This window comes from Mustela erminea, chromosome 10 (genome assembly GCF_009829155.1).
Source record: "Mustela erminea isolate mMusErm1 chromosome 10, mMusErm1.Pri, whole genome shotgun sequence".
Taxonomy (NCBI): Eukaryota; Metazoa; Chordata; class Mammalia; order Carnivora; family Mustelidae; genus Mustela; species Mustela erminea.
The window spans coordinates 26,399,678-26,424,501 of record NC_045623.1 but is presented as its reverse complement, the minus strand read 5'-3'; the positions used below and the strand labels follow the sequence as shown (position 1 = coordinate 26,424,501).

The 24,824-nt window shown below is 36.3% G+C and overlaps 1 protein-coding gene across 1 annotated transcript in view; it reads left to right on the top strand.

The window, feature by feature from the left end:
• The window catches only part of LOC116567492, a 545,558-nt gene that overhangs the window by 64,856 nt on the left and 455,878 nt on the right, over positions 1 to 24,824 (top strand). Inside the window, exon 3 of the mRNA XM_032302557.1 lies at positions 975 to 1,061. The gene's annotated coding sequence lies outside the window, so the exon portion shown is untranslated. The remainder of the gene's footprint in view (positions 1 to 974; positions 1,062 to 24,824) is intronic.

The window sequence follows — 24,824 nt, the reverse complement described above, 5'->3', positions numbered from 1 at the left end:
GCCTAAATGAAAAGGCCCACATTTAGTTAAATCAAGCTATATCCTGACTTCAGGTGGAGACAAAGCTTCGAAAAATATTAGACAGTATCCCCATGCTTCTTAAAAATAATCTCCCCTTTGGCTATAGAACAATTGTTAGTTCAAGGTTTTCCTGCCGAGGACACAAATTCCGAAGTGCGTTGTAGCCGAAGCTGGTCCTAAAAACCCGCTCACACTTTCACAGGTCTCCTGGAATCCTCAAGCTGATGTGGAACTAGGGAGTGCTCTGGGAGACATTGGCAGTTCGGAGGATACTTTGCAGTTTCAACTTGTTCTGATTTAGGGTAGACTGGGTAGCTCTGAAGAGGATAAACCGAGTGGGCAGAAAAATTAAGACAGTCTTCCTCATTTAATACTATATCCCAAAGCCTGCAGTAGATTCTCAACTTCCTCAGCACTCCTTTTTTTTTTTTTTCAACTGCAGTAAATGGATGGTTGAATGTCCAAAGAGTTGATTAATAAGATACAAATAAATTGTAATTAATCTTTTTCTCTAAAATGAAGAGAATCACTTTTTTAAAAAATAGGAATGAATGCACACTTAGTTATTGTTAAGACTGAAATAGCATATCTTGTTAAGTTAACCAAAAGGAACTTTTATTGTAACAATATTCATATAGCATAGAATTATAAGGAAGCTTTTTTTTTTTTTTCTCTGTTTAGAAAGCTTATGTCCAGTGACTTCATTTTTTCTGGCACATCCAAATATATAGCAATAAGGGATATACTGACTGAAATAACAACCCCACTATGATTGAAGTTGTATGTTTAGAGAATCATTTGTATCTGGTATTTGTTACTTAAATATATAAAGTGTTGTCTCTAAAATAGAAAAAAACCATAGCTCCTAGCCTCTCTTTTGTTGCTGAATTTTGCACAAGATTTGTGGACCTTGCATAAGATTACTGAAATCGCTTATTTCTTGCAAGGTTCAGGCTCTGTCATGAATATAATCTGCACCATCACCACTAGGACCAACAGGCAAGCTGAAGTAGTTTCTCATATGCTCCTGAAAGAATGGGGTAGGTTTTTCTAAATCTGATTATATAATATGTAGTTTAAACAAATTGGTTCAGATGTTTTTACTTTGTAATTAAGTGCTCAATGCTGTTTGTTCTGAAATGCTCCTTTGCAAAGACCTTGTAAAGTGAATGTAAAGGAATTATTTAATTATTTCAATTAGAAATTCCATTTCTCTGTGAAGAACAGAAGTGTCAATTAAAGATATATGTTTTTTGGTGCTACCTTTATACTCTTCTGGAACTATAGTCAATGTCTTTCTTTTAGACTATCATGTAAAATATGGAGATGCAAGTAAGATAGTATACAAATGTCCAGATGATTGAAAATTTTGCTTTTCAGAATATCTTTAAAATTAACATGCACTAACAGTTGGTTTTGTCTCTCTTGGGACTACTGAGTTGCCATCTATAGTAGTACTAATGGACTGCAAACTGCTAAGTGTTTGTTCAGCCTGGAGAACCACATTGGCGGGGGTGGGGTAGGGTGTGGGGGGCGGGGGGTAAGCAGAGGTTGTGCAGGGTAGATGGGGTCAGCAACTGGTGACTGTCCATGGTTCTGAACCATTTGCCTGCTTTAGGGCAATTTTTTTTGTTTTTGTTTTTGTTTTTTTCCTCCTAAGTTTTGAGACCCTGGTGACACCTATAGCAACGACAATATGGAAGATATATTAACCTAATATAAAGAATATATCTAATCATATGGGAATCCAAAAAGGCAGCACCTCTTGGACTAGCCATCCATAAGCAGTGACTCAAGGGCTTGTCATTAATCCTATGCTAAAGGAATCTGGCATAATTCACGTCTCTACAATCTATAATGAGATATCATCTTTGTCATACTCTATAACCTTTATGGGCTTCAGCTTTCCTATTTCTAAATGAGAAGTTTGAGTTTGATGATATTAATGGTACCAAGGTATAATGGTACAATTCAAATTCCAGGTTCCTATACTTTGTTGTCTAGGCAGGTGAGTTACTGTAAATACCATTCCCTTCCAACTTTGACACCACCCTTTGTACTATACTGGATTTCTCATAAGTATTATGTATCTAAAGGTATAAGTCATAACTGCATTTTGTTCTGTATGGTGAACCATACAAGAAACATCACTTCATTTGTTCATAGGGCAAGATGTCAAATTCTCATAAACCTCTGTGTATGTGTAATATGTGTGTAAATGTAAAAGAGGGAGACACAAAAAGAAGCAGAAATTTTTTAGTGATATGTTTGATCTGGTTTTAGGGGAAAATTGGTTTAGTGGAAAATAAGCAAGAGAGGGATGATGTAAGAAGGAAACATGAGCTGAATATGAGGAAATTTTTTTTAAATATTTTGTTTATTTATTTGAGAGAGAGGGAGAGAGCATGAAAGGAAGCATAGAGGGAGAGGAAGAAGCAGACTCCCTGCTGAGCAGGGAGCACAAAACAGGGCTTGATCCCAAGATCCTGAGATCATGACCTGAGTCTGAAGCATATGCTTAACTGACTAAACCACCAGATACCCTTGAGGAACTGTCTTTATGATGTTTCATGATGTACCAAATTCCAGCCCATTCCTTCCTAAGTCCATAGATAGAATTTCTCTCTAAAAAATTATGAACATAAGAATTTTGCTTTATCTGTAGAATGAGTAATTTGCAATGATATTTTGTAGCGACAGTATTAGAATCTTTATTTTACTTTTTGTCTTTATGCTTGTGCTTATAACATAATTGTTACGTTGCTATTAGTAATGCAGGCATTTATAATCCTTTTTAAAAATTCTAGAATTCCTTATGCAACTTGAAAGAAACTATTTTTTGTTGTTGTTGTTAGAGAATATAATGTTGGCTAAGAAACTAAGTCAATTTTTGTTTTGTAATATGTTGTTATGGTAATATAAGTGTACATGTAACACCAGGACAGATCCAGAAAATTAAAGAATGGGGGAAATTGTCATGCTCTGCAGTGGGAAGTTAGATTTCATGAAAAAATTAAGCCAGTAAAATCTAAAGAGCTTTGTAAAATCATGATTGCAAAGTCAGCCATGGTTAGTTGGCTCTATGGGATTAGCTTCATACTGGGCATATGTAGATAGTTGATCTCTGCATTTTATGGGCACCTGAATATGTAAGTGGGATGAGATTACTGTGAGTACCCTTGCAGTTCTGCCTCTTTTAAGATCATGTATGTCTGTTATTCACATTTGCATAATGGGTTAAATGCCTCCAGGAGAGAGGTAAATTAGGTGTTTGTGTTTCTCTTTTTTCCAACACCGTTTGTCATCTATTTGAGTCTAAGTGCCATTGAAACTCCGTATGTCTCTTCATCCTCCATTCCTGTGAAAACCCATCTCCTTTGGAATACATGTCTCTATAAAAAGAGGTAGAATTTAGGACACCAGTTGGGGCATCTGTAAGGCACACAAACAAAAATGATTGAATTTTCCCCAAGAGGTTGATCATGGGGAGAAATCAGCACAAATGCTTGCTTTGATACATATTTTTTTAAAGATTTGTTTATTTATTTATTTGAGAGAGAAAGAGGGATTGAGAGAGCGTGAATTAGGGGGCAAAAGGGGGAGGAGAGGCAGAGGGAGAGAGAATCCTGAGGCAGGCTCCCCACTGAGCATGGAACCCCATGGGAGGGAGTGGAGGGGATTCCCAGGACCCCGAGATCATCGCCTTGAGCTGAAACTAAGAGTCAGCCACTTACCTGACTGAGCCACATAGACACCCCTTGCTTTGATATTTTATATCAATATTTCCTTTGAAATTTCTCAACAGACTTCCACGTATGAGGCAAAATCATTTGTTGTTGTTATTGTTCTAATGTATGATATGATGGAAGGCCTAACATGGCTCAAAAGTGATTATTTATGGAGCATAAGAAATAACAAGGAGGACACTGGGAGATGGAGAGGAGAAGTGAGTTGGGGGAAATCGGAGGGGGAGATAAACCAGGAGAGACTGTGGACTCTGAGAAACAAACTCAGGGTTTTGGAGAGGAGGGGTTGGAGGGTTAGATGAGCCTGGTGGTGGGTATTAAGGAGGGCATGTATTGCATGGAGCACTGGGTGTGGTGCATAAACAATGAATCTTGGAACACTGAAAAAATAAAATTAAAAATAAAGTGACTAATCATTTGTGAAAGACCTATTAAGTGCATATGGTTATTATGATAAATCACAACATGTGGTGGGAAGTACTCTTGGTAGTAATAATATAGACAGAGATCCGTGGCTTTACAAGAAACCTGAACTGTTGGTGCTTAAGAGTTAGTGACATTTTCCAGGGGAGGTAACCTTGGAACTACACTTTAAAGAAAGAAAAAGATTGTACCACTTTGGTAGTGTTGGCTTTTTGTAATATAGATATGTATGTAATAGTGCTTGGCACAGGGTCGACAATCAGTAGTTCATTGGTGACTGAATGAGTGAATAAACAAACACATTAGTGAGATTTATGAGTGTTGATTTCATGTACTAATTATTTTCAATAATTGAACTTAAAGGTTTTTTTTATGACTTTTCTTTTCTTTTTTCCCGTATCCCTCCCTACTGAGCCTTCAAAGCTGAATTCTTTGTGTGATGTGATCAAATTTGAAATTTCAAGAGAGTGTTTTACTAGTACAAATAACATGTTGGGGTGGATATTTTCTCCTCTCTTGGACCATATAATCCACTATTGAGAGCACTGTAAAAACAAACAAAAAACAAAATGAGACAAAACCTAAAAAAGCAACAGCACCTAGCACATGAAAGCTATGCATGCATTTACAGCCTCAGCTTTGGTTTCTTTAGACTTTAGCATGTCTGTCATAATCTCTGTCTCACTGTTGCACAGTGAATGGTTGGAAATTTAAAACCTAGTCTTAAATATGCACATGTAAAATATACAAATTATGTGCTCATTCATTTCCTAAATGGAAAACTAAATTTTACTGAATTTTTTTTTTAAATGTTGCTCCTCCTGCTTATGCTTCTCAGTCCCAAGTAAATCCCACATTTCTCCAAGACACTAAGACATAATTCTGCTTCCCTCCTCATGATCCATGGACTTCTCCTAGAATTTTAGTAACTTTGTTCCTTTGTAAGGAGTCAAGATATATAGATCTTCTGTTAAATCCATTCTGTTTTAAATTTAGCAGAATTCATTGCATATGCAGGTGGACTCTATTAACATTTAAATTTTTTTTTGGTTGCTTCTTATTTGTTTTGTGATGATGATAGAATCATAGGTAGAGGTGTGAATCAGGCCATATTTGTTTTTCCCTTCTTGTAAGCTGTTATCCTATCTTATCTTATGACCTTATTCACAGCTGGCATAATCTTTAAGGAGTTTCTTCTTTCTCAAAAACTTTCATTTCAGTAAAGTACTCTTGAAAATGAGAATCCTTCAAAATAAAAAAAAATGAATTTTTTAATGATGAATTTCAGGTAACACAACTGACTCATGGCGAGTGTGTGGAATAAGCTGAAAATTAATCATGGGGAAGACTATAGGAAATGAAATCGGCAGATTAATTAAAGAGAAACTGGCTGAAAAGTAGTGTAGAACTCATTGCATGATTGTTGGTAAAGAGACAGAATGGATGGCACCACCAAAAAGGAGAAGAAAAAAAAGGCAGTTCCATGTACAGAAAAATAAATCCGTTGACTGAGGTGGCCAGTGGTTAATACAACTAAGTAGAGATTCTTGAAGTTGACAGGTATATATGAAAAATATTGTTAAATAGGTCAGGTTTGCATCTTGTCATCATATCTTTAAACTGTATTTCTTTGTGCATATATATATATTCATATGCATACCATATATATTTATGTATATGAAGTAAATGGTTCAACTGTGAGACTTTTTAATTATCTGCCATCAGGGTTGATGAGCCATGAAACTACACAAACATTATCAGAGAGTCCCTACTTTTCTCCCATGTAAAAATCATTTTTTGGTTTAGACCCTAATCAGGAACAGAACACATGAGAGAATCAGATAATACATGTTGCTAACCATAGTGGCATAGTGGCCAATAGCCATAGTCAGGGAGTATTCAAGTTGGAGAGCTTCAGCATGAGAAAAACACAGTAAGTCATCTGAGGATTAGTAAACAGAAAGTAATTATAGAATATAGGACACATTGGGGGAGTCAGACTCCCAATTAAGTGTGGTTGAAGAAAGAAGGATGTTTATCCTGGTAAAGATAAACATCTACTGGGGCCATCATTACATATCTAAAGAATCATGAAGTGGAAAATAAATTCTTTTAATTTTGCTATATTTAAAAAAATTTAAATTCAATTTAATTAACATATACTGTATTATTAGTTTCAGAGATAGAATTCAGTGATTTATCAGTTGAATACAACACCCAATGCTCATCACTGCAACTGCCCTTCTTATGTTCATCACCCAGTTACCCCATCCCCCAATTTTGCTATATTTTTAATGAAGGTATGGGATTCAGTGAGGAAGCTGGGCTGGGGGTTCTGGGATTTTCATTTCCAATACATAAAACTTGGTCATTACCTAATAGACTAGAACTAGAATTAATGGGAAGAAGCAAGAGCTTTCTGCCCAATAAATCAGGAAACTTTCCAAAAGTTTCTGCTTCCCAAAGATGGCATGTGTTAGTTCCAGAACTTAGGAGTCTCTTATCTGGAGAAGGATTCAGCTTTAAGTTCAATAATCATAGCTGGGAGATGTTGTCAAGTAATGCAAACTTTGATTTTGATTTACTTAACTTTTTGGTATCTCATCTGCAAAATGGGATAGTACTAGCAGTAAACACAGTCACACTATTAGTGAAAAGTGGAGTGGGGATTTAAATCAAGGCTATCCCATACCTGAGCAGTTTTTAGCTACTATATAAATTATTAGAAAGATGTCTTAGAAAAGTCCCGGGCACATACAAAGTGCTAAAAGATTTAGCTATTATTATTATTATTATCATATACTTTAACATATTTAGAATGTACTGAATACAGTCAGTTTTATTGACTTAAAGTGAAGGGGCTAGACTCAAGCTTTCAAATCTTGGCTCTGTATTTACAAACTATGGGTCTATAACTTCAGTGCCCCAGTATCTTCCTCTGTAGAATGGGGTTAATAATAGTGCTTACCTCAGAAGGTGGTTTTAATTATTAAATGAACTATAATATAAAGTCCTCAGAACAATATTTGGCACACAATAAGTACTCAATAAACGTCACTGCATTATGATTACTAGCTATGTACTAACGACCGTATTAAGTTGAGGCAGGGTAGAAACAAAGTATCAGAGATGAATATGACAGAGAAAGGTCCTCAAGGATGCTTGCAGTTTCTTGAGGATGATTAACATGTACAAATAATGTAGGTCATTAATCTATGTATTTCTGTGTTTGAAGGTGATTCTTAGAGTAGATGTTGAGGACATGCTACATGTGAGAATGTCCATCTTAAGTTTCCAAACTGGAATGTTGGTGTTAAGATGAGGAAAAAGCTGTATCTATGACCCCATGTGTCTTAGGAAGCATGAAGAGAGGAGAGCAAGCCAGATGGAAGAGTGTCTCTGAAATCTCCCATCAACATGATTGATGGTCAGACCTTCTGGATATAAGACATTTTATTTTTATCTTCGCTTTAGGTTCGCATCTGTGAATATACATACTCCTTGCTGCAAAAAACCAATTCAATAATATCAATAGTCTCTTACCACACATTTTCATTATGGGAGACTCAAATACAGAAATTTCACAAGACACTAACCTCAAAGACTGAGAGGTGATCAATATGTTAAACAATTAATATCCAATATTCAGCAAAAGATGCATAATTTCACCAGTGGAAAATGTTAGATATAAATAGTCAGTAGACTGTTGCCAGAAAAATGCTCCTTGGCATGTGAAATAATCAAGTAAAATTCTTGAAAGATGAATTACTTTCCTGATTTGCATAACTTGGATTCAATACATTTACACAATATTTGCATTGGAAACATATCTAAAGCCAACCAATGGAAAGAATACACGATTTTACCAACATGCTTATACATTAATAACATTACCTGGCAATCTGATGTTTCAAGACCCAGGGTGAATTACTTATTAAAAACCCATATACAGCTATCTGTCTTTATCTTTCTTTCTGTATGAGCCATAATGGCTCTGATTGTTTTCAAAATTATATTTGGACAGGATATGACTGTTACATGAGACCTCTCAAACCAATATCATTTCCCTCACTCATAAAATACATTATACTGCTGTGTGCATTGAGCCAAATCATTAATGAAGGAAACATAACCTAACCTTTATGCCACTGATTTGACCAGCAGTTACACTGTAGCAAGCTAACATCTTGGAAATTGTTTAAAAAGTGAACCTAACATGATTATGAATATTTATGGTAGATTCACTTATTTCTTGAAAATTCATCCTGCCATCTGAACCATTTCATTATTCTTAACTATTTTCTAAGAGGCTTAACTTTGAAACAGAAAAACAGTATCTGAATCTTACATTATTTGTGAAATCAAATAACCATTCCTGGAGTACATCCTTTCTCTGTATTTATTTAAACATGCAGTAGCTATAATAACTAGTTAAAATCTGTGAAATGTGCAAATTAGGAAGTACATTAACACAGTCCTCACCCTTTTCAGCTTTTAAAAAATGTTTGACTTGCTATTACTACTGTAAAGGGTTGCTGAAATTTCAATTTAGCAGCTGTAACCCATACTTACTAGCAAACTGCTTTATCTGTACTATTCACATTTCTGGACAAGGTAAATCTAGAAATCTGAATTTATCGATGGCTTAAACTTTTGCACAGACACATAATGAAGGAGTTCATTTTCTGAGATTAAAAGAGTAAATGATGCTGAGCTATAGATTAACTATAAATAGTTTTATTTGATCACTATTTTTACCATTTTTCCTAAACACATTCTTACAGAAATAGAAAGTAATGGAAATTTGGCTCACAGGTATGAATGAATGAATTAATTAATGAATGTAATTTGTCTCTTAGGTAGTGTCTCTGGCTCAGAAAAAGGAAATATGAATGAATTTCATTTAGAAAGTTGCAAATAGGTATAGTGGGGTTTGACACAGGACCACTGAGTGCCATGTGGGATAGCACACAGGAAGCTAGGAGCAGCCCTAAGATGCAACCACCAAATAGAGCTTATTTGGGCCCATACAGTCTTTTTGTTGTCTCCTTCTCCTTCCTTTTTCCTTTTCTTTTCATTTCTGTTCATTCTTTTCATTTTTCCTCTCTTCCTTTCTTCTCCCCCCCCTTCCCCACCCCCCTCCACCTTTTTTTTTTTTTTTAAGATTTTATTTATTTATTTGACAGACAGAGATCACAAGCAGGCAGAGAGGCAGGCAGAGAGAGAGGAAGGGAAGCAGGCTCCCTGCTGAGCAGAGGGCCCGATGCGGGGCTCGATCCCAGGACCCGGGATCATGACCTGAGCCGAAGGCAGAGGCTTTAACCCACTGAGCCACCCAGGTGCCCTCACCTTTTCTTTTTTAATGCATCCTGAAAGGGCTGGAGTGGACAGGACTCCATCTCAGGTTCACTAGAGTGTCTTCCTCTCCTTATGATTTCCACTCATTTATGGCACCTGTCTGGTTGCCATTTGACTTGGCTATCCTTTATTTAAATAGGGATCAGAAAACAAAGGAATCTGCCTTGAAGAAAACTAGTTTCATAGCATTCTAAGAAAGATGATTGTTGATCCTCTGTTCTGAAAACAAGGGCATCAGTGCCACAGATACTCTGACGGTGAGAAAATTACCGTCCTTTACTAAGGTATATTTCATAGAAATCTCTTCAACCCTGCTCTAGAAAATTCACTATTTCAGATATCTGATATAATCCTGAGTGATTTAAACCTTCGTGTTTGTCATTTTGCCAGTTTTCACTTTATCCTACATATGCCATCCCTTGTAATTGAGATTGCTTTAAAGTATACAAATGTGTGGTTAGTAACATAATAGTCATTTGTAGGTTCCTTACCAGTGTTCCCAAATTGGAACCTGATTTTCAGGGCCCACTCACAAAACACTCAAGCATCCATCATGCAAAATTATGGAATTTAGACTCTATCGAAGGTGATTCACTCATGGGCAAATAACATATGAGTGCAGGCCTCTCTTCTGTTGGATGAATTTCTGCAATTCTAAGGCTAGGATTCATTAGGAATGAAGAAGCAGACCTGCACTAAACAGTGATTAAGTCACAGGAGATGTCTGTGTAATGGTTCCAGCTGCAACCCTTATCTTCAGAGCAGACACAAGACCTTAACTATTTTTGGAAGGAAGCTGCTTCCTCCTGGCTGGGAAGGAAAAACAGGTCGACTGATGTCCCTTTCACCATCTCCCCCAGCATTCCTTTTTGTTAAAGAGTATTTTCCATTCATTTAAGCAGGATTGCCTGACAAAACATAAAATGAAATTGTGTCTAAAGGATCCTCCGGGCTGCTGTCACCCACTTAGATTCATTGATATGCATGGGGTCAATAAATGTTTAAAAAGTTGTTCTTGTGTAGAAGCTTTTGCAGGCGGTGGGGTCAGAGTCTGGAGAGATGTACAAGATGGAGTGGTTTTCTCCCCTTTCTGGACCCAGAGTGTGGAGCAGAGCTTTTGGCTGTCAGTCAAATGTGAGAGATCCGTTGGCATCTTGAATGAGGAATGAAAATAAGTCAGTGTTGTTTAGTACCATTAGTTTTTGTTTTGTTTTGTTTGTTTTTTAAAGTGTTGGGAAACACTTGGTAAAAATATTACAGAAAAGTGATTTCTCACAGAGAATACCTGATGGAGAAAAGTGATTTCTCCATCAATGAGAGGGTGACTACTTACGGCTCGAGTCCATGAATAAGGAACATCAAGGGGTGCCTGGGTGGCTGTTTAGCAGCTGACTCTTGATTTCAGCTTAGGTTGTGATTTCAGGGTGGTGAGATCGAGCCCCGCAGTGGGCTCCACACTTAGTGCAAAGTCTGCTTGAGATTCTCCCTTTTTCCCTTTGCCCCTTCCCAGCTCTTTCTCTAAATAAATAAATCAATAAAATCTTAAAAAAAAAAAAAAAGCAATATCAAGAGAATTGATGCCTAGCATTCATGAACTATCCCAGCCCCAGAGAAATAAATAGTTATGGTAGCTAAAGTTGGGATTGTAAACCAACCCATTTGGCACCCACCATAGGAAGGTGAAGTTCCAGAACTTTTGAGTTAATGTTTGTGGCCAGTAATAATGCGAAAAATTCCATTATTCACTTTATTTGGCTGTGACATGAAATCACATGGCATTGCATAATGATAAAGTAAACTGCAAAAAGTGCATTCAAGTGATGCTGAGAGTCTGCCTTAAATTGCAAAAATGTTGAGTGGAAAGCTGAAAACCTGCCAATGCCCATCTATGGTTTATAGTAGAGAAGCCATTAGTCTTGGCTAGGTATATCACTTCGTACATTATCGTGCATGTAGAATGTGAACTCCCAAGACCTGTGGGGCGTTTAGCACCCAGTAGGGATACGTCTTTAAGAAAAGCCTGGATAAATTCACTGTCTCAGAAACAGATACGGTTTTGGGAGGCAACTAATCATTTAAGAAACAATGGATTGGAGGCATAGAACCTTATTGTATTGGTTAATTAAGAAAAAATTAGCGCTCTCCCCTATATAAATCAGCAAATAGCCTTACAACTAGAGTACTAAATTCTTTTGCAAATTATTGTGTTTCTAAAAGGTTGGGATGGAGAATTCTAAGAGGATCATATCACACAAAGATAGCCACTGACATGGAACCTGACATGGAAAACTAGCTTCTACGTAAAATTGGAAAATGGGCTAACTATATTGATTATTTCAGGGAAAATAGAGAACAAAAAGCTTTAAATCAAATCAAGGAAAGCCTGTCTTATGTCAAGATTAAACCAGAAACTGAAAACTCTGATATAAGTTAAACCAATGTTCTGTGATCCCTTAGGAAAAGAAAACACTAAGATCTAGCTTGAGGTTTTAAAGAACAATTCTGCTAAACCACTTACCTTTTTTGGTAAAGGATTATTAAAATAATAAATTTGTACATCACCTACATTGACTTCAGTGAAACATAGGGTAAATTTTCTTTTGATATCACTGCAGATAAGATGCGGAGCTTAGATACGTACAGTTTTATGAATTTGTAATTGGTCAGGGTCCCCAAAGACTGTGAATCAAACAACAAGGTTAATGTGGAGGGAGATCTTAGTGATGTGTCATCAGGCTCTCTTCCCAAGATACCAATAGGGCACTGTCTAAGGAGTACACCGGTTGCCATGGTGATAAGAGAATTTACTGCTCACACTTCATCAGGGCTCATTGACCAGCTTAGCTCACTGATTGTCTGGTTTACAGGGGCAGGAGGAAGCAACTCTGTGTATTAATCCACAAGCAATGGGAATAGTATTGCCTGAAGAAGAGGACTCAAATGGTAGCCAACATACTCAACATAGATATTCTTAAAACAAAAAACAAAAAGAAAACAAACAAAAAAAAACCCCAAGCATACAAACAATAAAACAAAAATTAAAAAAAAAACTTCATTAGAGGGAAATGATGAATCAATTTCAGATAGCCAGTTAGACTTTTGAAATTCTAAAATAGAGAAAGACACCCATAACCTGAGGTATTTTAGAAAGAGGGACATCCAATTCTAAATCTCAGGTCAAAAAAATCCATTTAGTAATTGAAAATAACTTGAGGGAGTCCATCAGGACAAATATTTTTCCTAGAAATCTTTCAGGAACTTAAAAATGTTTTAGCTGAAGATAGCTGATCTGGAAAAGTTAAAGGTAGCTCTAATAATTTTGTCTGTTGAGAACTAAGTGAAGGAATGGAACTTTGGACCAAGAAACTTCAAAGATGGACACTAAAGACCAGATGTGAGTCCTATAAGGACTTGAAAATTCTAAGTGCTTGGACAGAATTTTTTTTCTTTTTTTCAATTTCTCAGGGAGGCAACACTGTTTTAGTTATCAATTATCAAAAGGAGATACACTCAAATAATGGGAGTTTGTCCAATCAGGTTCATTTTAAGTTACCGGGTTACAAAAGCTAGCCAGGTTTTATTTGTGATTGCATAAGGCAGGGGTTGGGTTGATATCTCTTTCCAAATAGGTTTAAGGCTTCTGTCCCTTCTAGGGAAGAGCTGCTGTAGGAGCACAGCCTTAGCAAGTGGCTAACAGTCAGTAGGGATATTGGTCCAAGTCCAAGAAAGACTGGAAGCACCCCAGAGAAGCAGGTCAGGGCCACAAGAGCTTTAGCTTAGAAAAGGTATACAGCTAGAGAGAAACTAGGCAGTGGTGGCATTGTCTTCTTCTCCCCGTCCCCTCTCCTCCTCGTCCTCCTCATCCTCCTTCTTCTCCTTCTTCTAATGAGAGTAGAAGTTGATTGACTATCTTGTTCCCTAGTGCATTTCCATCACCTAGTACAATGCCTGGCAAGTAAGTAGGCATTCAGTAAATGCCAGTTTTTAACAAATTAAATAAATATCAAATTTCACGGAAAGGGAGAGAGACAGAGAAAGACACACAGAGAGAGAATTTGATCTGATGGAAAGAAATGCAGAGAATGGTAACTAGCATTCTTTTGCACCATATTCACCACTACACTATCCCATTTGTTTTGCACACTTTTTTCTTTTTTTTTTTTTTTTAAATCAACGTGGCAAACCTCAGGCTCTTATTCCTACTTTACAGAGGAAGGCTCAGGGGTATTACAAATTAACCCAAGGTTACATTGCTAGTAAGTAGTAGTGTTACCATTTTTAAACCATTTCTTTTGGGTTCCAAAGGTACATCTTCTTGCCAGCCCACCAAGTTGTCAGAAGAGATGAGCAATTTCAAAATAGATCAGATTTCCTCACAAAGCAGTTAGCTCTCGTCTCTAGAAATTATAATATCTTTAGTGTTGGAAGGGATCCTTAGAAATGGAATTCTCTACCTCTTTCATGCTATGGATGAGGAGCTAAAGCCAAGAGAAGTAAGGACACATGCCCAAATGCATAGCAAGAATGGGGCAACTTAAAGCTGACCTTCTTTTGTGTAAACTCCAAAACTTCTGACGGTTTACCAAATATCTGTCTTCCACACCAAGTAATAAATTCTATCCATGAAGTCAGGGGTCTTCATGGTCTTACTTTTTTCGTATTCCATTATATTTCATAATTGAATTTTTCATATTCAATTATATGTAAAAATTATATTTTTACATATAATCCATAATAGGATTTAATAAACATTGAATGAAAGAATGAACAAATGAATGAATGGAACCAGAACTTGAATTTTTGTTTTTTTTTTTTTGTTTGTTTTTCAGCTGAAGTATTTAAACAGAGAGTTTGTGACAATTTACCAGTGGTGTTCTGTGTTAGAATTGAATTGTACCAGTTAGTCACTGTAGTCCTTTCCAGTACCAGCATCTATAAAACCGAATCAGCTTAGGAATTCCCGATCTCGCTGTCTGCTACATCCTATCTAGATTTCTATTTTAACATTTACCACAGTGCACTGAAAAAGCCATTTACATCTCCATCTTTCCTACTAGATGAAAATGATGTGTGAGTTGTGGCTGACTGTGTCCTTACAATAGTTTCCACCACTTAACTTGGTTACTCATCAAATCTTCATTGACCTGAATTGCAATAAATTCAACTAGGATCCTTAGAATTACTTAGGTATCTATCACATTGCTTTGTGTGTTAAGTACTTCTGGTTGAAGATTTCTCTGTGGGAAGGTGTTTATTGAATTGATTGGCTTTCTAACTTGGTTTTTCTTTGAACAGAGGTAGGTAGAAAGTGATATCAGGCATTAATAAGAAATCTGTGAGCCCCTTGGCCTACCTGACACAGGGCCTTTCACAGACCCAGGTATGCTTTTGAATTCAGTGTGAATTCTACATTTATAGAAAGATCTAGTGCTCAGAATTAGCTTCATTAGGCAGTTGGACTTTAAGAGACCGGCAGGAGATCAAGAAAAACTCTTTTAGGAAGGGGCTCAGAAAGACACAGTGTGCATAGATGAATTCTCCTTTAAATAAAAACTGAGTCAGATTTTAGAATGAAATTCTGTAGTGCTGTCAAACTGTTTGAAACTAGAGTTGGCAGTTGTCCTTTCAAACTGTTATTTCAGAGCACGTGTCCCAGAAGGGACAGCTAAGAATGTTTGTCATATTTGAACTCTTTCCAGAGCCATTCAGCAGGATACTGGCAGTCCACTTTCCGTGTTAATTATTTCTGCCCTGATTGCCTGGCAACACATAACATGGGAAGTATTATACTTTGCTATTTGTGAATGCTTCCAGCTGAATGAAGGAAGAAAATGGAATACAAAGTCAGCTGGAGATGCAACTTAATAAGTTAGGTGTTTTTTGATTGAAAATTTGTTATGGATGAAGTGGTTTGTAATCCCATGATTGTATGTGTTAACCACAGATTCAGAGAGTTTTGAGAGTATCACAGTGGGTCTTGGTAGAAGGAAAACAATGATTGATCTTAATAGCCACCAGACTAAAATCTATGAACATGAATGGTCTCCATCATAGAAAGAGTGGGCTTACTCTAAGCCTGCATTATTTTATCACTCACGAATGTTCTTGTTTGTTTTTGTTTTACATTGTTGGGATCTAGAAATTTCAGTTCAAATACAGGAAGCTAAGAATCAAGTGGGATGGACAAAGATGACATCTTTGACATCTCCACCAGTGGAGATTGATGTAAACTGGGAAAGCACATAAGGGTTTGGATCAGTGATTTGGGCACTGTAGGAGCTCCTCACCACACCACAAGGAGAAAGCTCTGTGGTTATGGTTCTATTAAAACCTGCTCTACAGACCTGAAAACAATATATTTACTCATAACCTTGGAAAACAATGACACATTTCAGCATTGTTTCCATGACTTCAATAATCATTTTAAAATGATTCTCTGAAACTTTTCTTCTGGCTGTGTTCATGAAAGCCACCCACAAGTGATAGCTTCAAAGATGGCAGTGTTGCATTCTGTGTTTCTAAGTAATGCAAGATGATGATCCAATGGGAATCAGTTCCAAAAATGGATTGCAAAGTGCAATTATTAATGTGTTTAGAAATACGGTTTTATTGATGAGGTAAATACTGAGTTGTAAAGGCTCAGTAACCAACCCATACTGTAATAGCTTTTATACAGAGATCAAGATCAATCTTGAAAGTAGGTTTTTTCCGTAATAATTAGGACTTCAAACATTCGTTCAGATTATTAGATTGTTACTTCCTCAATTAAACTAGGTTAAAAAAAAATGATAAAACCCCAAGCATATACTTGGAGCAGATACACTTAGTTCCATATATAAAAATCCCTGCAAAAATAATACCAAAGGGCGCTTGGGTGACTCAGTAGGTTAAGCCTCTGCCTTCCACTCAGGTCATGATCTCAGGGTCCTGGGATCAAGCCCCACATCAGGCTCTCTGCTAAATGGGGAGCCTGCTTCCTGCCCCCACTCCCATCTGCCTCTCTGCCTGCTTGTGATCGCTGTCAAATAAATAAATAAATAAAATCTTAAAAAAAACAACAAACAAAACGTACCAAAAATGGACCAAAAACGTGGGGCAGGATATGTTCCCTTTAGACTACTGCCATTTCCTTTAGGTCTGCTATCCATGAAAGTTACATTTGGACCAAAAAGAGGAATAAGAACACAGTCCTCCTTTGAGTATTATAAAGATTAAATTAAGTGAGAAATCCCAAATTTCCTTAGGCAACCTTGAGTTAAAAATGGGATTATTTTGATAATAGCCATTGTTTTTTCTGCTTCTTTTTTTCTTTTAGTGCCCTGATTGCCAATACCTAGTGCCTCCCCCTTTCCTCACCTTATACTCTATTTTGGGAGTCCTCATGTTTTTCTATGCCAGCACAGTAATTTCCATCATTTATGACTCTCCTTCATTTATGGCTGTAAGCAAGATCTTCCCTTTTGTTCTTTGTTGCCTGTTCTGCCACTTCCTCTTTGTTCTGAACCCTACCCACTGTAGGCTACTGTTTTTGTTGGGCCAAAACAATGCCAGAACTATTCTAGGGTCCTTAAGTGCCAAAGTATAGTGGTATTTGATGGAGGTAGAGGTGAATGTTGACCTTACCTTTTTGTGTACCACTCAGGCGGCAGAACAGTATTGCTTCCACTCTAATGTCTAAAAGAGTTCCTCAATGCAAAAAAAAAAAAAAAAAAAAAAAAAAAGCTCTCTAAACATCTAAACTTAAACTCTTTCTAAGAATTTAAACCCAAGTTCATGGAGGTTAACCTATGAAGCAAAGCTATGTGAACAAATATCAGCAGTTACATTGAAGTCCATTCCCCCTCTACCCTTAGACTAAGCTTGTCCGTCCAATTCTTTTTTTTTTTTTTTTTTTAAACTTTGGGAGAAATTCCTTCTTTTTTTTTTTAAATTTTTTATTTTTTTTATAAACATATAATGTATTTTTATCCCTGGAGGTACAGGTCTGTGAATTGCTAGGTTTACACACTTCACCATAGCACATACCCTCTGCAATGTCCACTACCCCACCACCCTCTCCTGACCCTCCCTCCCCATAGCAACCCTCAGTTTGTTTTGTGAGATTAAGAGTCTCTTATAGTTTGTCTCCCTCCCAATCTCATCTTGTTTCATTTATTCCTTTCCTTTCCCCCCAAATCCCTCATGTTGCCTCTCCACTTCCTCATATCAGGGGGATCATATGATAATTGTCTGGAGAAATTCCTTCTGATAAGACTTCTCAATACCTTACACAAGTAAACTTCTGGAAGGATAGCCTCATTTCATCAGACAGATGAAATTTAAAAATGTCTTAATCCTAACAGTAGATAAAACATAGAAAAGACATAATAATTGTGGTCTGGGACACAAATTCGTCTTGATTCTTTTGTTTGTATGGCCTGCCACCTAATTGTGTTTTATGTTATTAAATGGTTGGGCAAAAAAATCAAAAGGAGAATATTTTGTGCTGTAAAAAATTTAATTTCCATATCTGTCAATACAATTTTGTTAGAAAACAGGGACGCCTGGGTGGCTCATTTGGTTGAGCGGCTGCCTTCGACTCAGGTCATGATCCCAGCGTCCTGGGATCGAGTCCCGCATCGGGCTCCTTGCTCGGCAGGGAGCCTGCTTCTCCCTCTGCCTCTGCCTGCCATTCTGTCTGCCTGTGCTCGCTCTCTCTCCCTCTCTCTCTGACAAATAAATAAATAAAATCTTTAAAAAAAAAAAAAAGAAAGAAAACAGCCATACCCATCTTTCATAAATTGTCTGTGGTTGCTTTCACACCACAATGGCAGAGTGGGGTAGTCAGGCCACCATAAACCAAAATATTTAGCATCTGGTCCTCTAGGGGGAAAAGTTTACCTACTTCTGACATAGAGTAAAGATGGAACCAACAGTTTAGGTGAAGGTCTGTATTGCAGAGTTTGGCTTTTTTTTTAGCAAGTGCTCAATAAATACTACATTCAAGTATCCCTTATCTAACATGTTACAGTGCAGTGATTCATAGTCTTTTTCTCCTCCCTCCCTTTCTTTCCTGCCTCCTCACCTCCCTGCCCCTCTCCTTCCCCACTGTTTCTTTCTTTCTTTTTCTTTCATCTGCAGTAACTTTTAGCATTCCTTATGACAGTTTCCCTCATTCCCTAATTTTCTCAGTGTGTAACAAGAAATGACTTTAAAATATTTTATGTCAGGGGGCGCCTGGATGGCTCAGTGGGTTAAAGCCTCTGCCTTCAGCTCAGGTCACGATCCCGGCATCCTGGGATCGAGCCCCGCATTGGGCTCTCTGTGCAGCAGGGAGCCTGCTTCCCCCTCTCTCTCTGCCGGCTTCTCTGCCTACTTGTGATCTCTCTCTCTCTCTGTCAAATAAATAAATAAAAACTTAAAAAAATATATATAATGTCAGATCAGTGTCTTCTAGAGATTCCATTATAAAGTGCATTTCAATATACTCTAATAATAGTCAAAACATTAGACATTTTGATTTTTTTTTCAATTAAATGTCAAACATGGTTGTTCCATTTACTTCAGATAACTTTTGTTAGGAAAAGCATGACTCATGGACAAATACACTTTAAAATATCTGTTGAGAATCAAAAGTATATTAAAAGGCATATGAGAATTTAACTGTATTTATAATATTAAACATAGGCAGTGATTGCTTTTGTGAGCTGATGTTTGATGTTCTTACACTTTGTGTTTAAAAATGTGTTTCACAATTTCATTGTTTTATATAACTAAGTTTGAATGTTGTAATATAAACTCAAGTATCTATTATTAAGTATTATATGATGTACTTTTTTGTTATTTAATGTTTGTTTCCTGACTAATGAAATAAGAAATGTCTCAGGCTTCTATTTGCAAGCACCTTAACAAAAATAGCACAGTATGTATGAGTATAATTTTTCTTACAAAGGAAAAGGCAAAATGAATGATCATTATTTTTTTAACTTTTTATCTTGGTTTTAAGGTAATAGACATATTTTGATATTATAAAATGATTTTATTTAGATGAATAAACTTTATTGACCATGAATATTTTAAAGGTAAGGATGTATCGTCTTCATTTTCACATTTTAAGGATTAGCAAAATGAGTACATTTTGGGTGAGTTGATTATGCAATGGATAAATAATTATATGTAACTTTCTACGCTACTGGCATAATCACCTAGCACAAACATCTTCACCATCTCAGCTGTGATCCATCTCCACTTAACCCACAGTTGCTAGGCCCACTGAATGGTCTTACTTTTCCTGGAGGTAAGTATTGCTTTCTCTGTACTGAAATCACAGTACTCTTTCCTGAAGTAAGGAAAAGAGATCCCATTCATTTGTTTGAAAGATCAGCATCAGGGGTGCCTCAGTCAGTTGAGTGTCCAACTCTTGGTTTTAGTTAGGTCATGATCTCAGGGTTGGGGGATCAAGCCCCAGGTCAGGCTCTGTGCTCAGAATGGAGTCTGCTGGAGATTTTCTCCCTCTCCTCTCCGTTCCTCCCCCTGTTCATACACATTCTCTCTAAAATAAATGCATGAAATCTTAAAAAAGGAAAGATCAGCATGAGGCAGAAAAAGTTTGTGCTGTTTGTTTTCTATAGCAATGGTCTTCAAACATTTTGGGTGTGTACCTCATTTATACATTAAGTATAATACTCCTTCATAGATAGGTAGATAGATGCATCATAGATAGATACATAGATAGGGTAGGTTAATGAAAATAGAGTAATGAGGATAGATGGATGTGAATAAATTAATTCAGGTAAGTATATAAATAACGTTTAATTTTGATAATTCTTTTAAATACATTGACTCAAGATATCTAGTGTACATAAATGTAGTAGATAACATTTTTATGTATAGTTTCCATCCTATTTCAAGTAATTGTAGGCATCCATTATAGAAGACAGTGTAACTCATAAATCACTTTAAAATGTAGTGAATCACAGTGTGCTGAAAGTTAACAAATGTTGGACAAGTTGGCATATTGTATGTGATACAAGGCTGATGACATATGACCCTGGTGCAGGTATCGGTATCTAGATGTGCAATAAAAATTCCTAAAAATATAGTTTTTTGGGGGGGCACCTGGGTGGTGCAGATGGATAAGCATCCAACTCTTGGTTTTGGCTCAGGTTTTGATCCCAGGGATTTGATCCCAGAGATTGAGCCCCACATTGGGCTCTGCACTCAGTGTAGAGTCTCCTCAAGATTCTCTCTCCTTCTCCCTTGGCCTCTCATGCTTTCTCTCTCTCTGTTTTTCTAAAATAAATAAATCTTTTTAAAAAATAGTTTTTCTTACTTTTATTTAAAAAATATAAATAGAAATTCTAACATATTATCTTACATTCCAGTGGATTGTCTTGCACATCCCTTGAGCAAGAGAAAGTCATTTTTGGCAGTTATTATATTGTTGTACTTCTAGATGTGTGCCTCTTTCAGTTTGTTACATTCTTTCTTCTTCCAATGTAATAATTCTTAAAGATTTGTTGCAGGAGACAAAAATGAATGAACTTTGGTGTGCTCTCTTTAAAATTTTCCATCTGTGCTATCATCGAGCCCTAATCCTGGATACTCTGACCCTCCCTCCAGACTAATGTCCTTCCTGAGTGAGACCATAGCCTAGGAGGCTAGAGAATCGCAGTAATTCCTTAATAAATGAGCAGGTCTAGGTGTGAGTTTCAGGAGGTGTATTCTCTATGTCTCTTTGGAGGTAACAGACACTCCTGCAATTAGACATATTTAATCCTGCTCTGTCAACCTGTTCATGCATTCCTGGTATTCTCATTAGTTTTGTGGATTGGAGCTCATTTTAGGACCCCAGATAAACTAGTAATCTTGCTGGAGTCTCATCCTTGGAGGGCTGACACCAATTAACATGTAGGGAATAAGGAGGAAATGTATGTAAGTTTTGTCCCAAACTCTAGTTTCAGCTATTTTGTGAATATTTGTCATGTATGTGCAATGAGGAAAGAGTTGGGAAACAGGATGTCAAAGTTTTGAAGGGGTGTTTTGATTCCAAGATTGATATTAAATTCTATATTCAGACATTACCATATATCGAGATGAGAAGAGCAACTAGTAGAAGTCTTATTAATAGGCAAAAAATACTTAAAATGTTCACCATTAGAATCATTTTCTTGAGCTAAGATATTTATTACACAGAGTTAGGATAGAAAGATTAATCTTAGAAGAAAAGGTTCATTCATTCATTATTCATTCATTTATTCACATATGCAAAAATAAATTTCTTTGGTACTTACTTACCCACTGTTGGACTCACTGCTTGGCCCTGGGTATAGAGAGAGGGCAATGTCAAAAACAAAAACAAAAACAAAATAAAACAAACAAAACCAAATTCCAGAACTTCTCAGTTCACAAATTAAATATTAAGCATCCACTGTGTATTTAGAATTGTGCTTAGGTGTTGTGTAGAAATAAAAGTTATGAAAGGAGGTCTTAAGACCTATTCTATTTAGTTGAGAAGGTCTGATAGAAAATACTTTCTTACTGAAATCTTGCTGTCCTTTTTATACTTTGAGGTATCCATGTGAAAATTTGGAATAATAGTTTCATTACAGGTGTTAAAATTTTGTTCATTCATGATGATAAGATCTCTAAGTCAGAAGCTTCCTTGGGTAAGGGGATTATTTAAGTGTCCTAAGTAGAGAATATAATTGCATTCATGTTCATATAGTGAATAAATTCTACCTAGTAAACATGGAGTGAGTCTCATTAAGGCAAAGTAATAAGATTCTCTGCTAACAAATACCATTTTCTCAAGTATGTATTCGCTTCTACAAGATCAAAATCCTCTTTCTGAGAAGAGTTGCCAGTGACATGTTTAAAAGACCCATTTTAACAGGAAAAGTTACAAAGCCAAGTAAGTTTAATTGCATGTCACCTCTTGGTTTTGACAAAATATAATGGCACAAGTTGCTAGTAAACTTAATTATGTAGATTTATTTTAGCTTAACAAAATATATGCTATATAGAGTAAGTAGTTAGCTATGAGCCAAGTTTTAACTTGATATTCTTTTTTTATTACAGTGAAAATGCTCATGAAAGAATGATATAAATTAATGAACTTTACCAGTGTTAATTGTTGTCAAAATGAGTTTTATACTGGAAAAATACCTCTTCTCGTAGTTTAAGGAAGTATATAAGGACCTCTTTTCAATGTGTAAGCAGAAATTTGCTAAAGATATTGTAACTCCTTGTTTGGCCTTCTGCCTTTGTCAAGACTCCTCAGAATTTCCATAATTACTCCCTAACGATGGCACTCAACTTTTTATAAGCCACTTCTTAGAATGGTATATCATATGGGGACAGAGATTGTTAACTCTACAAAGATTCATGGTCTTTTGATAACACTCCATCCTACTCTTGCCTCCCCATGCTAATTTTTTTTCCCATTTCTTCCATTGTATTACCTTTCTTTTTTGTACACTTAAAACAAAACAAAAACTTGGAGGCATATTTGGCTCTTCCTTCACTTTCAGCACCTGCCACTCTCTTCAGTATTTTCTGATGTCAGTGTTTCCTATTCATTCTCATTTCTATCACCCCAGTCCCGGAGAGAACAATTGCCTTCTCATTTATGCCCTGGTCTTCCACCTCTTTAACCAACCAAATATGTAGGATTAATATTACCAAGATAGAAATATTATCCCTGCCCTGCTAAATGTTTCTGTATAGCCTAGGAAAAATTTCAAACCCTTCTCATGGCCTTTAATATCTTCCGTAATACAACTTTTGTCTATCAATCCTCATGGATTTTCATTCTAACCCATCTAGTCACCATATCTGGACCATGGCATTTTCAGCTTTAGTTGCATTTTTGTTCCATGTTCCCATTTCTAGTTATTCCTTGTCCCCCAACGGATTTTCTCAACTTTCATGACTCAGCTGAAATCCTAAATTCTTTACATAGCTTCTCCAAGTCTCCCAGCACCAATTGATCAATTTGTCAAACTAAAACGAATCTCAGAAACTATGTAAATGCACCCCTGTATTGTACACAAGAAAAAATTGTTAGTCCCAGTTAGAGGCAGTCCTGCTTAGAAGCAAACCTGTGATTTGAGCCCCTTCACTTTCCTTCCTGTTTTATCTTATTGCCTTTCTACTCTGCTTGAAAAAGTGATGGTATTTAAAATTTATATACTCTCTGGCTGGTGATTATGGATATATTGCCTTGCATTATTGCTGAACTATTTTATCTGTATGTGTTTGTTTTTGCTCTCCATTCTGTAAACTCTGAGAAATAAGGGATTGTGTTTCACATGCCATTCAGTGCTAAGCATATTCAAGCAATTGTAAATACTTAGTGCTTGAAAGGCTTGAAGGTACCCTTTAAAATTAGATCTAAAATTCTAATGAGGTCCCTGTTTTTTTGCTAATGTTTTCCAGTTGAACATTAAATCATATTTTTTCTTAAAGAATAACAAACTGTTTAGATATTCAACATTTACCAAAGTTATGAAGCAAAGGGAGTAGAGATTGAATAGTATTAGAAGGTAGAATTCAGATATTTAGGTTAAGAAATAAATCCAAATACCTTACCACAGTTTGCTTATTAAAAGATATTTCCTGAAATAAAATTAAGATGACATGTTTTGCCAAATTATTGGATTTTCCTCAAAATCATTTTTTTATATATTTGATTAATATTATTGTATTAAGGGGAAATACTAGAAATTGAATAGTTATGTCATTATTCCTTTGATAAATACAAGACTTTTTTTTTTTCTATAAGTCTTGTTCGTGGTCTGTAACACTTGGGGACTCACCAATATTTAATTAACAAGGCAAGCTTTTGAACTATAGAGAGACACACATGAAATCTAGCTTCTCCTGAAATGAAAGAAATTCTTCATGACCTATGAGATGCTGACTCCTCATATTGTCTCCTCATTAGGGGCAAGCTAAAGATTATCTGTAACACTAGCAAAATCTGAATATAATAACACAGTAAACAGTTTAAATTTGGGACCAAAAAATATGTTTTCTCTCATTAGTTCCCACCTTGCTGATAAGCAACAGTGATGATCTATAAGAGTTAATGCAAAGTCAATGGAACAAAAGTTAATTTTTTAAAATGTCATTTACCATCCTGAGAAAGTCTACATGCAACATTACATTTCTCACTTTCTGTAAGTCTTGGAAAGACATGATATTTTCCTGGTTTCGTCAGCAGTGAAAATGCCTTCACGCAGGCCTGTAGCTGATGACATTGTAGTGAAAGCTCTCCAAACACTAATTGGAAAT